Source organism: Anolis carolinensis, chromosome 2 (genome assembly GCF_035594765.1).
Source record: "Anolis carolinensis isolate JA03-04 chromosome 2, rAnoCar3.1.pri, whole genome shotgun sequence".
Lineage (NCBI taxonomy): Eukaryota > Metazoa > Chordata > Lepidosauria > Squamata > Dactyloidae > Anolis > Anolis carolinensis.
Window position 1 is genome coordinate 143007621 of NC_085842.1, and position 18007 is coordinate 143025627.

Genomic DNA, 18007 nt, shown 5'->3' on the forward strand with positions numbered 1-18007 from the left:
GAGGGGAGAGCAGAGAGAAATGCCATCTATATTAAAGACAAGTCAGAACCAACTTGAAGGAGCACGATAACAAAACCTCCTCCCAACATGGAGACTTGTGTGGGTTTATTTTGCAAAATAAAGAAGGCATCATGCTGTTCACACATTGACTAGATTTAATAACATTTTTATGTAAGAGTTGAGCTAAGTGAACTTCCTACAGTCCCTTGCTTGAAATTCATTTCCACAAATAAAACCTCTCTAAATTGTGTTGGTGCATAGTCTGTTCTGCTTATACTGAACCTGAGAATGGGGCCTTTAATTTGCCATTGCAGAAAAAATAGCATGGCTATAAAAGTGTAAGATAATTGCAGGCAGACAGCCTTGGATTAAGGATGACTCAGAATACTATGGGTAAATTTCTGTGCAGAGTGATTTAAAGTAAAGAATTGCCTCATAGTTTGAGGGGAGGCGTAAACACTTTTTTTTTCAGTCAGGCTTTGAAGCTGACTAGTTGCTGAAGAGGGGGCTTTAAATAGGTGGGTCTGTTGTGTTTCGATATAATAGTTCATTTAACTGTGTTTGCAATATTTAAAAAACCATTGTGTTTTTTTATTTGTGCCTTTGTTGCTCATCTTAAGAATTATCTCAGGTCTTACTTTTGGGGAGAAAGGCAGGGTGCAAATCAAACAGATAATCAAATAACTATATATTCAATAGAGAGTCCACTAAAGAAAAATAATGTCAAAAATCAAGATGAATTTTAAATCCAGAGTTTTCATTGTCAAATACTGATCAGGATCACTTACAAGCCTTGTCGTTTCTTGATTAGAAATGTTCCTTATAGATAAAGAGGCTGACTATGCTGCTTTGTGAACATTAAGGAGTTGGGAGACTTGCTCTGAAAGCTGTAACAAATTTTTAAATCTGGATTTTACTTATTAAGACAAACAGACCCACAAATAATACATACAAGTATCAAACAGAACTTTTGCATCCTGGGGTTAGTTGATTTAAACGTGTTCATGAAATTTTCAATGAAACAGGAAGGCAGACTCCAAACACTTCCATGTAGAATTTATAAAGCTATTGCAGTCAACAACTACCGTTGCTAAGATGTTGTCGTGAGTATTTATACCTAATTAGTAAAGTCACACAAAACTCAAGAGCAGAAATTATGGTAATTTTTATCAGATATTTCCTAAGAAATATTCTCCCAGAATAAGATACAACACAATGGATACTAAATCAGATTTATATATATAAAAAAGGAATGGTATACAGAGAACCATAAAATTATCTTCCTTTATTTCTCTTCTGATCCAGTAGAACCTCACATCAGATAATATTGTCCACCAAGGTTATCACATCACCAGAGAGTGCTTGTCCTCTTTTATAATACCGTACTATCTCTCTGTCTATCTGTTATATTTTTAACATGGATATACAGTAGAGTCATGCTTATCCAACATAAACGGGCTGGCAGAACGTTGGATAAGTGAAAATGTTGAATAATAAGGAGGGATTAAGGAAAACCCTATTAAACGTCAAATAATGTTATGATTTTACAAATTAAGCACCAAAACATCATATTTAACAACAAATCAACAGAAAAAGCAATTCAATACATGGTAATGTTATGTAATAATTACTGTACTTATGAATTTAGCACCAAAACATTGCAATGTATTGAAAACATTAACTACAAAAATATTGACTACTAAAAGGCAGACTATAGGTACTGAGGGCCAGCATGTGGGTAGCCTCCGAAGAGAGGCTACCCACATTTATTACCTCTCATTCTCGCAATAGACACAAAGCAATATTTGTTTGTTTGTTCGTTTGTTTAAGCCTTGTGTGCGGACCAGTTTCAGATCTTTATTTAGCCATTTGGATAGTCACTGGGATCCTGAAATAGGAAAACACTCTACCAGTTGGGATTGTCAGGAACACTGCTGAGGAAAGATGACCCAAGGCTGCAATATCTGCACTGTTTTGAACAGTTTCTCAGTCCCCTGTGTACAAACATGCCACTGTACTCTTTTATCCTTCAGTGAAGATACAAAGCCTGCAAAGACCAAATCAGAAATTGTGCTATATTGGACCACAGATGTTCATTAGGTGACTCACAATAAGGTAACATCAGAAGATAACTCCAAAGGCGTGTTTAATGAACAGATGAAATTCTCACAGACACATTGCAGGCAGGGGAGGAGGGAGTGCAGAGCTCTGAAAATGTAGACTGCAGCCTAGCAACAGAGTGATGCGCCAATAGAGAAACTGGAACAGTCAATTCCTCTGGGGGAAAACAAATGTGTTTCCAGTTTGATTTCCTTTGAAAATCACACAGGGGAAACAAGCAAGGAACTGTTCCTTCCACTCTCTCTGGTTTGTTATAGAAGCAGCAGCAATGTTGCCTGTAAATACAGCATGTGAGTAAATGCCAGATTCCGAAAGGCCCTTCTGTGCAAGATGATATTGCCCAACAGCCGCTATCCATGGCTCTTGCTGTGTCATTTGGATTTATTGGTAGGGAGAGCGTCAGACCGGAAGGCAACTGTTAGGGATGAGACTTTTGTGGCAATTAGCGTTGCAGAAATAATAAGATAGCTCTGTAGCATCCTCTTGTGGCACTTGTTCACGTTCCCCTTGGCAAAAGCCCGGAAAGCAAATAGATCCCAAGAAAGAGGCAGGCCCCAGTGCCCACCTTGTATGCAGTGCCTTGGGATGGAAGTAGGAGGGAGATTCCTTGCTTACTGTTATGCTGGCACCAATTTGTTTGCAGGGTTGACAATTTTTTAGCACTCTGGTTTACCATCTGTTGCCAAGAAACCTTGTGGGAGAAGGACTGTGGCTGGCAAATAATCTTTCTCCCCTACACTATGTAAGGCAACCTACTTCATGAGAGCATGTGTTCCCCTCCAGTCCAGCTCCTCTAGAGTTATATACAAGAAAAAAAGAGGCAAAAAAGGGGAAAACACATGAGTTTGGCCTTGCAGACAGGTTTCAGCAGTGACCATGATGTGGTTTGCTTAAGTTGTGGATACGTTTCTCTGCCATAGCTCAAATCTGTGAAAAGATGACTACTTCAGAGTGCAAGAGCAGCTCATTATCGTAATTAGTTCAAGGGGATAGATGCCATAGAAATACCTGGCAATATGAAAACTGCAGAGGGGTGCTACATGAGTTGTGAGCTGTGACCACCTTCTAGAGAACACCTGTTTTATTGCTACTTGGAGAGTCCTGTTAGGAATAGTGCCCTTTTTATTACTAATTATTTAAATTTGCATCATTCCTTTCCCCCAAAGCCATAATGGGATTCTCCCCCATTATTAGTTGTGATGAGTTGCAGATCTTCTCCACCCCTGTCACCTATAATGGCTCTTTCATCTCTTTTTTAATTAAATCTAATTTGTGCATGTTTTGCACAGCTTCTTCTCCAATCTAGCATTTCTTCTTGGAGTGCTAATAGTACAGTATCCAATTCCTGCATGGCAATCTATATGGCATTTTCAGATGATCCTCTGAAGAATCCAGCCACAGATGCAGGTGATATGTCAGTAGAAAATGCTGATAGAACATGGCTATACAGCCTGGAAACCACACAGCCCCCCAGTGATTCTGGACATGAAAGCCTTTGACAATACAATGTGTCTGCTGTCTTTCACACCACAGAATTATAGCCCTGTGTTTCCACATTAACTGCCATTGCTCCATCCTATGAGGTTTCCAATATAGTGACGGAACCGTAGCAATCATAGAGGAATCATAGTTATGTAACTGTGTAGTATAAAAGAGACCCAGCAGTAGTTGGTATTCAAAGAAAGTCTATAATTGTTTATCATGTATTTTGTATCCTTAACCCTGGGTGAAAATTTCTCTTCAAAATAAACAGCAGAATAAGACTTTCCCATCCTAGGGAAGCAAAAATCTTAAAGGTGAGGATCAGAAGACAAAAAGGGAGACTGAGCCCATCGCAACTTGTATGATTTCTGCCTTCAAATACCTGGATAACCTCTACCCAACCCAATTCACTTTTAGTTTTACGGTCTGCTGGAGAATTTAACATTATTATGGACTGGGAAAGGACTGTCAAAAAGGAATTCCTAATGTCCATCAAGGAACCATTTGTTTATCTTTCACATTTTCGCAGACAGGCATGCACAGGCGCACATATATATTTATATTTATTTATTTATTTATTACTGTCAATGACCAGCACCAACAAATGAACAAATGTCGGAATAGGAACATATTATAAAGTAAATGGGTTCCTGGTTACACACCAAACTAATATATACCCACAAGTACACCGATATGCACTAGTAAATGGTCAATAAACAAATATAAAATATAAACTTATATTGAATGAAGAACAATCAGTACAGGATTTACAATATAATGTTAATGTTCCATATATCAAAATGAATATATAACTCAACAATGTTTGCTCTATACATAAGTTTTCACTTGTTAAATCAATCAGTTGAAACTGAAGAGCATGTAGAACACACGACCGATTTCAACTTAGTCTTCTTCAGGTGAGTTTATCTGAGAAAATTATAATGAATTAACAGGAGCGTATAACATATCCACATAAATATAATTATAAATCTGATACAAGTATTCACAATTGTACTTTTACATGAAACACACTTTACATTCTTCTCTCAAGTTTATCTTTTTTCAAAGGTGGGTTCTCTGTATTTCCATTATAATGTGCAGCTCTTTCCATATTTCTCCTGTGTTTTCCAAAAAGAACAAGGAAAAATGTCTCCCTGAAATTTCCTAGATTATTTGCTGCACACTGCATCCCTTTAATGCCTTTGAATTTTCCCTCTCTTTGTATCTCAGTGGATCAACTACCTCAAATAGTTTACTCATGCTGACATAATGGCTGTTATTTTGAGTGTTCCTCCTCTCTGTTTGCCAGTTTTCCTCAGCTTGGGTTAAGCACTATTCAGGTAAATGACCTCATGGGTTTTCTTCTGTGTTCCTTTCTTTTGCAGCATGAAATCTTGATGGCGTGGCAACAGTGAATCTGCCCGCTGGCAGCTACAGTAGAAACTAGTAAGCAAAAAGGACTAGGAAAGAGGCACAAATAGAAATGTTCCCTGCACAAATGGGATCTTTCAAGCAACTGGCAGAAAAAAAAAAGAAATAATACTTTAAATTGAAAAAAAAATCTAATACAGTAAAACAGTATTAACCTATGTTAATTTTGTCTTTATTTGTCTTTATTTGCCTTTATTTACTATATGTCAATATTAATAACTAATCAGTACAGAGTTTATGGTATGGTATTGCACTGAGTATAGTATCAGTCGTAGTTTAAATAGTAACTCTTAAGCAACCATAAACAACAGTCATCTGGCATCTGCCAATCCCCATGGGTATATGTGTCACAGGTGGCGGGATTGGGCAACTGCTAGTGTTCTGCTCCTTGGACCCTTAAGGAGCCAAGTGGACTGCCAAAAGTGCCAATAAAAAAGCAAAACAAGAACAGAAATTAATAAAATCTGCTTCCCACCCACCCAACTTGGGTGGTTTTCATGTTAAACAGTGCAAAAGGTACTTCTACCTATGTGAAAGGTAAATTGCCTGGCATTGAAAAGGAAGGTTTTCTTTTCCTACCATTGACTTTCCCTCTTCCTCTAGAAGTTTTATAATGCCTTCAATTTCATATGCAGTATGTTTCCCTTGTGCATATCTAACCTAGCTGCCCTCCAATATCTTTTCCACTTCACCCAGATTCTCTGAAGAAACCTATAGGGCAGCTAATTTACTGCCATACAATTTTGGGTGTCCTAGTTTGGCATCCTGGCTAGTTAACAATATTATGAGCATATGTTCTGAGGGAGGGGGGACGTTTTTGCCACTGCTGTTGAGTCTGGGGATTTGGATGTGCAACTCAAGCATGCTGTCTTTCCAGAAGTGCAGTGTAAGCATGTAGTTCTCCCGACCTTGGCAGGTCCAAGGACAAAGTCTTCTAACTGATTGTATAAAAGGGAGGGGGGATGAGACCTGTTTTAATTAAAAACATATTCTCATCAGATAGGAATGCACAAATAGTCTTTAATGTCCCTGCCTTCATTTTGATGTGATTTTGGTGGCTTTTTCTTTCTCCCTTCAATTTTGTCAGATCAGCCCCTTTGATTTCTTGCCTTTGGGCATGGGTACTTCCTTGCAGAACAGATGTCCCCCCACCCAGCAGTTTATGGGATGAAATGTGCTGCATCTGCACTGGTTGTGTGCTCCTAAGCACTCTTCTCTGCTCATGATGGGGCTGGATACAGTGAACCTCAAAGACTTGATGCTAGAGAAGAAAACTTGTGCCACAGTCTATCATGCATGCCTAGTTTCAGCCTGTGGCCATTATTTTCTTCAAGGAAACAAAATTATCCCACATGCCATGGACAATTCCAGGTGGCCAAGGAATATTCTCAGAGTATCTAGTAGGGCAGAAGAAAATATCCTGTGACAGGCTAGTTTTGTGGCGAAATTACATGCATATATTTACTGATACCAAATGTGAACAGTCCTGGGTGGCATCTAAGAATGAGGATTTCCAAGATGGAGGAAATCTGAAACTTTAGATAATTCTAAAACTGAGGGAGGGGTAGTTAATGTTCTATGTTGTCGTAATGCCTTTGTCCAGGATGTATGCATTAACTTTACTGTCATTTTGACATCAAGCTAATAGATGTTTATTCATCTAAACATTGATATATTTATTGGTTCTTTATATTTTATCCCACCATCCTTTTCTCTTTCTGTTCCATTCTGGTTTCTGATATTTGTGATCTATTGTTTTAACTGCACATTGTTTCTGAAAATTGTTAGCTCAGTGGAGTTCTGCAGATGAAGGCTCATTGTGTTTTGATGTTTTCATCCTGGAATTATTTCATATGAAGGGTACAATAGGAATGGGCATCATAAATAACAGGGTTTAACACATTGCCACATACCAGAGATATCAGGACTGAAGAAAGCACTCAGTTCTAAAAATTTGCTTTTTAAATTTAATGGTATTACTCGTCTAGACAAACTCTTTTGGTTATATGGCCTTGTTCATAAAGGACCTGCTTGAGCACTGAAACAATTAGTGTACAACTTGAGGGCAGTTAGAAAGCCATGCTGAGCAGACGTTGCAGCAATTCTGTGAGAAGCTGCTTTTTTTCGTGTAGTTGCTTCTGGAGTGAGAGAATTGGCCGTCTGCAGGGACGTTGCCCAGGGGACGCCCGGATGTTTTTGATGTTTTTACCATCCTTGTGGGAGGCTTCTCTCATGTCCCCGCATGGAGCTGGAGCTGATAGAGGGAGCTCATCCGCACTCTCCCCGGGTGGGATTCGAACCTGGCAGCCTTCAGGTCAGCAATCCAACCTTCAGGTCACAAGGCTTTTCTCCCCTAGGCCACCGAAGGCTCCAGTTGAGAAGCTGTTGATCTCCTGCTTAATTTCTGAGGGACTGTTGATGTCTATTTCATGCTGCTTGCATATATTATACAGGGCTATTATTATCTTTATGAAAAGGGAATGCGTCCGCTATGCAGTATTCATTACCCAGACAACCAAGCCTCTTTTTCAGTTTGTGTTACTTTTGTCAAGTCAGTTAAGTATAATCATCCCTCCATACCTGTGGCTTTGATTTTCGTGGATTTGATTATTCACAAATTTGGTTTAAAATGGTTTTTTGGGGGGGGATCTCTAGGTACTCCATTGTGACCCTGTGGTCAACTTCCTCCCATTTAGCCAGAAGACTTAGAGATTTATAGTGGGAACATCTCTCTAGGAATGTTTTATGTCCTCTCATGCACGTCTATGTTCAGCTTCTAGGGAACACTGACCATAGAGTCATGCTGAAAGACCTAGAAATTGCTTGAGAAATGTTCAAGGAGAAAAAACAGCAATTTCCTATATCCTTGACCCCAGTGAATGTGGAGGGTTGACTGTACTATGTTTTGCCTGTGTTTCAGTTTGTAAATAGAGTGATAGAATAGCTTTTTTTCTTAATTAGCCCCTGCATCAGATACATATGCAGCAGCACTAATGCCCCTGCCTAGAAATGTATATATTCTCCCTGTGTCCATTACTTTCTCTTATTTTGCTCATAGTCTTACTTTGAGTTAGAAAAACATTTCTTAGCACATACTCACCAGAGTCACAAAGATACCAAATTGACATTTCCCTTATCCTTGTTTAATTTTCAATGCTAAGCAATTGAATCTATGGGAATAACAATGTGTGCATGATAGAGTGGACTCTTTGCTGTTTGCTAACAATGTAATCTTGGCTCACAGGCATCTCTGAAAATTTCAGCCAGCTCTCTTTCCATTGATAGATTTCAGCCATCTCTCTTTCCATTGACAGATATATGCACTGTGTAATCTGCTGAGGTTGTTGCCTATTTTCTCAATGAAGGATCTACAAGTAAGATTTCATTCCGGCAACTTGTAGGGTATTTTTGGACCTATTCTCCTTTAACAGAAGGAGAATAGGTCCAAACATCCCCTACACATTGCCAGAATGAAATCTCACTTGTAGATTCTTCATTGAGAAAATACTGTAGGTAACAACCTCAGCACAGACATCTCGTTTCTATTTATTTATTTATTACAATATTTGTATCCCGCCCTTCTCTCCCAATAGGGGACTCAGGGTGGCTTAGGTCCAAATCCGCATGAAAAATAATGTTCCTATTGGAAACCATTGGTGCATTGTTCCAAGCCCATTTAATTAATACAGTGGTTCACTGTTCCTGTAATCAAGGGCTTGGCTGCTGTAAAAGTAGGTGTGACACTTTGGCAAGGTGTAATATGGGCAGGAATGAGACTCTCATGCCAACTCATGTGCTTAAGATTTATATATATTTTGTTTTCAGGGAAAAACACCACCTGTCTACAGTTTTTCAAGTCATTTCTTGAAAAACCTTGTAATATACTGTAGAATATTTTATCTCTCTCATGCTTTAGTATTACATTTTCCCCTGTTTATGGACTGGTAATGTGGACTTGTACATAAAACTCCATTTTAATTTTTTGTTGTTCTGTTCTTTGTTTCTAAATAAAATAAAAAGTTGTTCATTAATTTTACAGGATGCATTTTGCTTTAAAGGAAAAAAAAGTCCTAGGAACAAATTATGAGATTTTAAAAATTCCATCTGCTAAAATAAAACAGTGCTTGTTTGTGTTACTCTTACAATCATATCTTCTTTCGTGGTATTATAAAAATGGTGGTGCAATGGCGGTTACTTTGAATTAAGCACTGATACAGAATTGTTGTAGCCTCTGTCCGCATTGAGATCTCTTCTGATCATCTTAACTGACAACAGATAATTTCTGAGACAAAATGTAGATCTGTGACACTTTCCTGATCCTATATGAATTTTAACATTTTTGCTTGATGAAGAAGCCAGTGTAGCGTGATATATTTTTTACAATTTGCTTGGCCAAGAAAAATCTGGATTTGTATTTTGTTGCATTTTGCTACATGGTCAATACAGTTACCTCTGATTATGTCATAAAAGAGGAAACTTTAACAAGTGGGAACTGAAGGACTGAGACTTCAATCTTTTATTTTGGACTACAGTTGACTTTTTAAAACTTATATAGCACCTAAATATTTTTCTGGTTGGAACAGTAGAGGTACTTCTTGGGAAATCCCATGTTCTCTGTCTAAGAAAAGAGCAGGTACCTTTGCCCAGCTTGCATTCAAGGGAAGCTATTTTTCTGTTGCTAATGGAGTTGAAATGGTATTATATGTCTTTAATTGCCCCTCCCCTTAGCAGCTACATAACAGAATCTTAACAGACTGAGACAAAATGTAGACTTGAGATTCCAATGTATCACTTTCCTTCTCCTGTATGATTTTAAACATTTTTTGCCTGATAAAAAATCCAGCAAAGTTCTGAAAGCTTGAAAAGTGTAATTGGTGCATTTCAGTTGGCCAATAAAAGTATATTATTGTCCTATGAATTGTTGTTGTTGCTGCTGCTGCTGCTGTTGTTGTTTGCTGCATAGCCAACTCAATTATTCCCCAGTGCCGAGTCATATATAAAATGTCAGCAAAAATGTTCCCAACTTATGGCAACCCTAAAGCTAACCTATCACAGGGGTTTCTGGGGCTGGGACTGTGTGCCTCACCCAAAGTCACCCAATCGGTTTCAGTGGCAGAGGAGGGAATCTAACTCTGGTCTCCAGAATCATAGACCAGTGCTCAAACCATTTATACCACACTAGTTAAAGTTGTGTTTACCCTCGTTTTACTATTGAAGTATTTAAGTGGCTTGTATTTATTTATTTTTGTATGAACCAGATGTTGCATGTTGTGTAATTGGGAGGCTTGAATGTTTAAACTATATTTTATGTATCTATTTTATATTTGAGCCATTTTACATACAACCTCTTAGCAAAAATGTTCACAAATGACTGCTTAAAAGAAGTAAATGTATTTTTATTGGATTATTTCTGGAGCCCACAGTGAAGACTATACTCACGTACCAACCGTAATTGCCATGTAGACTAATAAAGTTGGCAGACACCAATACGACGCACCAACAGCAAATCTGTTAGAAGCTGTGGGAGACCACTAAAAAAACTCCTGATAAGAACTTTCAGTTAGTTGCAATTGTATCTTAAAATTTCTTCTTAGGGTTTGAATGGAAATAAAGTGAAAATAATGTGAAGGAGTATACCAACAGACATTCTAGTTTCAACAACCCTTACTTCCATTTGTTTGGTGTTTAGAGGTATCTACTTCAATCCTGGAGATATTTCCACATCAGGTCTGTTAGAGTATTTACTGCTGGCAAACTCTTCTCCTTATGGACTCATATAAGTATCTGTTTATTTATAGAGGTGGCTGATTCTAGGAGAAAACAGATAAGCTCTTTAATATTTATGAGATAAAGATATGTTCAGTAATCCCACAGGACAAGCACAGCACAGCGGGAGAAAATTTTGTTTTTTTTAACCTTTCAGCTAGAGAGTGACCCTATTATGGCTAGGGGCTGGTATGTTGTGCCAAACTTCTCAATTGTTCAGTGTGTGCACTTCTGTCCATGCAACATGTAGAACAGCTCATTTTCTTAAGCTGTCTGAGAGCATCTTCCAAAGCCTAGTTTTACCTTCCAGCTGGCATTTAGAACATGCTGTTAAAAATAAGCCAACTTGCATGGGAAACGTTTGCTGGCCATCCTTAACTGCTTTGGAATTCATTGTTTCACTGACTTCAATAGACGTCTCTGTGTATTTGCCAATCTTTGGCTAAGGTGCTTTCTCTTTTTTTTTTTATTGCTAAGGTACACATCGACCTGACCTAGTCAAGTGGTTGCAACTTGCCAACCCCAGCTCAGTGATAATGAGTGCTATGGTGTTTACGTCTCCATCCCTGCTTGATAATGCACTTGGTTGTTGTTGTTTTAATTAAGACAAATGTTGCTTGAAGGAAGTAAGGCAAGGGAATGCCAAGTTTTGTCATCCTCTTTAAAATGTAACTTTCTGCCCACATAACACATGCTGCAGAGTTTACTGCATATATGAGCTCATAATAGTACAGATTGCGCTTATTACAATGAAAACTGCAGGGTTTCTGCTTGTAAACACTTCCTTACACCTGTGTCCAGCCATCTCTTCTTTCTGAGATGTCACAAATGGAGAATATGAGATTTACTGAGCAATTTGCCAGGTAAAGCGTTGCTGACATTTAGCAATGAGCTTTAATTACAGATCTTCCGGCTGTTCTTTGGGCATTGTGAAAACTCTAGGACCATGAGAACTAGTTTAGATTGAATTCACAGTGGTTGACTTTCACTGCTCACCACATGGTGGCCATCTTGCCAGGGGCTTCAAACACCATGTGCTTATGAGAGCTCAGAAATTAAGTGGAAATACCATAGTAGACAAGGAAAGCAGTAGGAAACTTGGCGATTGAAAAGTTTCCTTGCAGCTCTTGGCAGTATCTTTATTGGTGTCACAACTTTTCCAAACAATTAAAAACCTTTCAAAACATTGCAATAATATTTCTACAAATTTTGAAGTCTCAGTCCTGCACAATGAATGGTCGATAGACCTTGATGATGGAAGGACAACTTTGCTTTGCTTTTCAAGCTCAGGGCTCACTTAGAATATGAGGAGAGAAAGCGAAATGCTTTTGAATGCATCTGGTAAACACAGGACGCTTGTGGCATCATTCATATAAAACATTCAACTATAGTCTGGTGTTCTGCGGCTAAGCAGAAAGGATCCATCACACAGCACTGGGCTTGCATGACCCTCCCTCTCTCTCTGTTACATTACTAGGAAGAGAACTAAGCTTGGACTTGAATTCATCCAGCAAGCACCTGATGTGTGAAACTGGGGCTGTGGTTTAAACGAAACACACATCTGTTAAGCAAAGTGAAAAAGCACTGTGGAAATTGGGATGCTAGGTTAAGTGGGCATTTAGGTCTGATTTAGTAGAGCTCTTTTGTTTACAGGTGAAATATATGCACTTAAGGAAGATAACTTGATGGTGGTTTGATATGTAGCAGGCTTATTTATTCCATTCATTTTTTGAATTGTTTTTCAATATTTCCTGGAGATGTTCTTCAAACCACTAATTTGATTTCTTTTTGCTTCTTTTACTACTATCCTTCCATTGGCACAACAGCAGAAATCTTTCTCTCTCTAAATGCATTGTGCTGGTTTGGGGAATATGTCTCAATTTTCTCAGTTGGGGGTCATTGTATTTGGTCGAATAAGGGAATCTATTTTCATATTTTCTCATCCAACATTCCTCATTGATTGTTGATAGGCATGGTTTCATAGTCTTGTCTCTCTCCCTGCCCCGGACTACCCTTTTTTCATTGTTGCATTTGAGATAGCAAGTTGTTTAAACTATCTCTGAGATTTCTAGTCATGCTACTTTTAGTTCCGGTGTGTTTTCTGAACAGCTTTCATATTAAAGTAAGAGAGGATAGGAAAGGGATTATTTCGGACCATCTCAGAAGGATTGATTTCTAAGCAAAATGATCTCCGGGAGCAGCATTTGTCTAGTTTGAACCAATTTTGGTATGCGGTTGGGAGTATCCTTCTCTCACACAAGTATCTATTATTATTTAGTGTGTATTTCTTGCAAGAATCTTGGAAGAATTGTTTTTACTACTTTTTATTGTACCTTCATGATAGCAATTGTACAATTAATACAGTTTGACACAACTTTGACTGCCATGGCTCAATGCTAAAAAATCCAGAGATTTGTAGTTTGGTGAGGTGGAGTCAAAAGATCTTATAAAACTATAACTCCCATGATTCCATTGTATTAAACCGTGGCAGTTAAAGTTGTGTCAAACTGCATTAATTCCATGGTATAGATGCAGCCTTCCATCTCTTTCTATTCAGAAGTCCCAGACCTTAGGAGGTCACATATTTATATTTCTTTTATAAAAGGTATGATTATAAGATGGAGCATGAAAGGGTTTGAACTCTTTTCTAGTGACTACTGCTTCCATTAAGCCTAGCCAACACTCAATCCAATGTACTGCATGACTCTTCCAAGGATGGTGGGCTATTCTAACATTGGTATGAATGGTTTAAAATTAAACAGTGGCACTAAACATTGTCTAAGCTAAGTTTCTTTCTTTTCTTTTCTTTTTTAAAAAAGGTTGCAGATGTTCTGTGTACCTCCTAGTCTTTTTAATGGACAGATGAATGAAAGAGATCATACAGAGACTTAAACATATTGCACCATGGCAAAGTCACTTAAATTATAAATATGTGCCTATTCAAGCTTCTCTTGAAAAACCTCAATGAAACCATCGACAACTTCCTCCTTTTATGCAACACCACCGTTCTGGATTAACCAAGGCATTTTTGTAGTCAATGTTTTCAATATATCATGATATTTTGGTGCTAAATTTGTAAATACAGTAATTACAACATAACATTACTGTGTATTGAACTACTTTTTCTGTCAAATTTGTTGTATAACATGATGTTTTGGTGCTTAATTTGTAAAATCATAATTTGATGTTTAATAGGCTTTTCCTTAATCCCTCCTTATTATCCAAGATATTCACTTATCCAAGGTTCTCCTGGCCCATTTAGCTTGAATAAGTGAGACTCTACTGTACTTCCTTTCAACCCTGAATGGTTTTGATTGAATATCATTGGGCAAGACCACTTAAGAGTCTATAGATTTTATATGTTGGAATTCCATACACTCTTTACCTAAGTAGAATTGCTGGTACCAACTAGAACTGGGCTAATTGAATCAATTCCTTTTAGTAAACCAACATGTACATAAATACTGTTGACTCATTCAGTCTACTGGCATTGAGATTATAGTTCCAATGGAATTAGGCTACAAACAATTATGGAGTTCATGGGAAATATATCATATGCTTCATAAAGCAGTGCTGAGGAAAAGCAGATAACATCTAGACCTTTTACTTTGGTGCCAGACCAACATGAGTCCCCTCATGGAGATATCGCTGGCTACAAATAAAGTTGTTGTTGTTATGATGAAGCTAAATGTTTACATGGCTAGAGTGATGAAAAACAAGCCTATAGCTTCTGCTCATTTATCTGATAGGCTACATTAATAAAGAAACTGCAAGTAGTCCAGAAGCTTAGTCCAAAGCTTGTGGTACATTTAAAAAGTCTTTAGTAGTGCTTCTGTATTACGTGTGTGTTTTGTGACTAGACAGGAAAAAGATATACGGAGAATAGAGGGAAGGCTTTTTGTATATTAATGTGGCATTGTGCATGTGCTGGTACAGCTGTACCAGAAACTTCAACTTTATTTTATTGCTGCAAATGTTTGCAATCATAGGACAGGCCACCTGTCAATCACCATTAAGTTTGGTTCCGCCCCTTGTTCAGGGCTCTGGGAGGGAAGGAGCCATTTTTAAGTTAGTCTTACTTAGGAAGCTCATCTATAGGACGTAGACCAGCTCGTCCCGTAAAAAGCTTCATATTTCAAGAGCACCAGGGTTAAAGACCACCGGGGATAAAGAGCACCAGGGTTAAAGAATACCAGGGATAAAGATCGTCCGGGGATACAGAACAACAGCACAGAAACATCTGCAAGCCATTGGCTGGTAGGTCCACTCAACAACCAGACGCACTTGGAGTTGGCAGTGGGTCCCAGGCTAGCTAGGCCCAGATAAGAGATAGCCTGGGAGGGGTTATAAGAGGGTTTCCACAGTTATTCAAAGCCAATCTCCTGTCCTGTGGGACAAGACTCCTTGAAGATTTATTATTTGTTCGTCAATAAAGACTTTGTTATTTCTTTAAAAGACTTCAAGGCCATCTTTTCAAGGAATTCCTCAACACCCTTTCTTTAGGCACCCTGGCTTCCCGCTGGGCGTAAAGCGTACGTCCTATATAACAGACAATCAGTCAGGCCCAGCGCGTGACAGAACAGTGCATTAATGAGAACTTGCAAGTTGGGCATAACCTGTCTGCAGGTGCTTCTTTTACACATGTTAAATTACTGTATGCATTGGTCAGCACAGCTACTTCCATGACAGTGGGGCTCAGATGGATCAGTTACTGTTGTTGTTGCTATATTTATTTCTATTCATCCTTTTCCCCAAATCATTACTCAAAGTGACTTAAAGCTGTTAAAACAGATATCATTAGAAAAACTAGTTTTTCTAAAATATTCTGTAAGAATAGAGTTTGAAGGGATCCTTAAGTATAACCTCCTACTGAATGCAATATCTCTTGCTGGAGTATGCCTAGCATGTAGCTGTCAAGCCTCCTTTTGAAGAAGTACAGGGACATCTAGACAATTATTGAACCATTCTTACTTTTAAGAAATTCCTTCTTGTCTTTGGTTGAAATCTACTGTCTTATAAAATAAAACTGTCAGACCTGACCCTATCCTCTGTGGCAATATAGACAAATCTCCCCTTCCTCTCTGTGACAGCATTCATTTTCCAAATCTAATATAAAAGGGCCTGGGGTGGCTGTGTAAAAGAAAACTTTAAAAATAGCCAATATAGATCAATAAAGGTTTATGCTCAGATAGCCTGCATGACATATATGCAGCTTTTAAAACTCAAGTGATTATAAAATACAATTTCAAATTTCAGCAGAGAGAGAATATTCAACTCTTGGGACCACATAGGGCACTATTACATATGAATACAAGCACCCTTTGATATTTGCCAGTTTTTATAATAGCGGTATAATAATGTGTGTAAGCTGGTCCAGAATTATCTACTTATTTGAGTGGAAGGAGTGAAATGTCAGATAGTGGAAGTCTGTCTTTTCTTCTGGCCCTTCTCTCATCTCATGCTATCTTGGTTGTTCCGCCTGCAATCTACCAAGACTTTGACTGCTTTTGTTTAATGCTAGTTTAGAATATAGAGAAACAAGCATTATCTCAGTGATTGTTTTAATCTGGTTTGTGTTAGTGATCCTGGGTTAGAGGGATTATTCTGTTCCACTTGAGTCCTTCTGAAATCTCCATGGTGTGCCAACAATAACTCAAAGGCTGAGAAGAAGGAGAGATCAGAAGAAAGGCCTATCTGAATCCCATCGTCTTTCAAATTGCCTGTTTGGCAAAGATCCAGTTTTAAATCACTGTCTGAGTTGAACATTTAACAGAAACAACGACATTATGTGATAGTAGATAATAAATAGATAAATTGCAATGCTGTGATTTTTTTTTTTTTATCATTCTGATCAGCTTTAGATGGTGATGCTGGGGAACATGATCTGCCTTGTGACAGTTGTGTTATGGCAAGGGTTCCCAAACTAAGTCCCGCAGGCTGTATGCAGCCCTACAAGATAATGTACCCAGACCCCACCTAAACTTTATATTTAGGGTCACCCTAAATCTGAAATGACTTAGAGTCTCACAATAACAATCCTAGCATTCTGATTGGATATAGTCATAATTATGTAAGCATTTAAATAAAAAGTATCCAGAGCAAATGTAAGAGCTGTAGAAATCAAGGTACATCCATTGGAAGAGGAAAGAACACATTATTTCTTGGAATACCTATGTTGTTGCAATACTGCTAAAACTGTTGTACTGAAATTGATTTCATAAATGAATTTTATTGCTTATTAGGATGCAAGCTGTCTTTTATATGAATATATTAACCCTTCTCACAGATGTGAAAAGAATCTCCTTAGAGAGATGTGCTGGGCAGGCAATAGGATTCTGTGAGCTGTAATCCACAAAAGTAACTTTTCCTATCTCTGCATCTTCTTATTTGAATTAGCATATCATTTCAGGAGCAGAGACTATTCTATCCATTGTAGTGTCCTTTGATTTTTTTTAAAATGCATTTTATGTTTTAATAGAAGATTGAAGATCAAACAATATAAGATCTCTTAGTGTTCTCATCTGATTTTAGGTCTGCCCAAACTATTGACATAATATCCTATGGAAAAGCATTAAAAATGTGATAGCAGAAATAATTCCCATGTATGTTACTGCCTGTCTGTGTATTATTTGAAATCCCATTTACAAGTTGTTTTATTTTATTTGAGAAGAGAGAAGTAGAAAGAGGCTTCATTTCCCTGCCACTGTGCCTAAGCTTGCTGAAAATACAATCCTTTTAATAATTTCTTCAATTCTGTCTGTTGCCTGGAGCCCAGTCCCTCTTTCCGTCTTGTCAGGGAAATATGAATGTTGATCTTTCTCTGGTCAGCCAATACTGATAAAGATACATTTGAGTATAGCATTCTTGTTATTTGGGCCTTTATCCACATTGGCATTACTGGAAGTGCTAATTTTGTCAGCTCGTTAAGCACGAAGCCACAAGGAAGCAAAGCATGAACGGTTCTAAGATTTTTCAGTGCGGCTGCCTCATTCACAGCAAGCCTTTAGGCATTCAGCATTTAACATGATCAGATTTGTATTTTATGTAAGTGTTCATATTAAGGGTGCACAGCAGGCTTTATGGCTGCTGGCAAGTTCTCCAGACAGAGTGGCCAGTGAACATTTTCACTGGACATGAAGTTTTACACTGATATTGAGTGAACAACCTTTCTCTCACCAGCTGCTCTCCAGATAAAAGTTGGACTACA

General features: G+C 38.1%; 1 protein-coding gene across 23 annotated transcripts in view; it reads left to right on the top strand.

Moving 5' to 3' along the window:
- arhgap44 (Rho GTPase activating protein 44) overlaps window positions 1-18007 on the top strand; it is a 136883-nt gene that overhangs the window by 62906 nt on the left and 55970 nt on the right. The window contains exon 1 of one of the 23 annotated variants that reach the window (XR_010002922.1): window positions 1-15057. This exon is cut by the window's left edge and continues 27044 nt beyond it. The exons of the other annotated variants lie outside the window; for them this stretch is intronic. The gene's annotated coding sequence lies outside the window, so the exon portion shown is untranslated. The remainder of the gene's footprint in view (window positions 15058-18007) is intronic. 23 annotated transcript variants of the gene reach the window in all.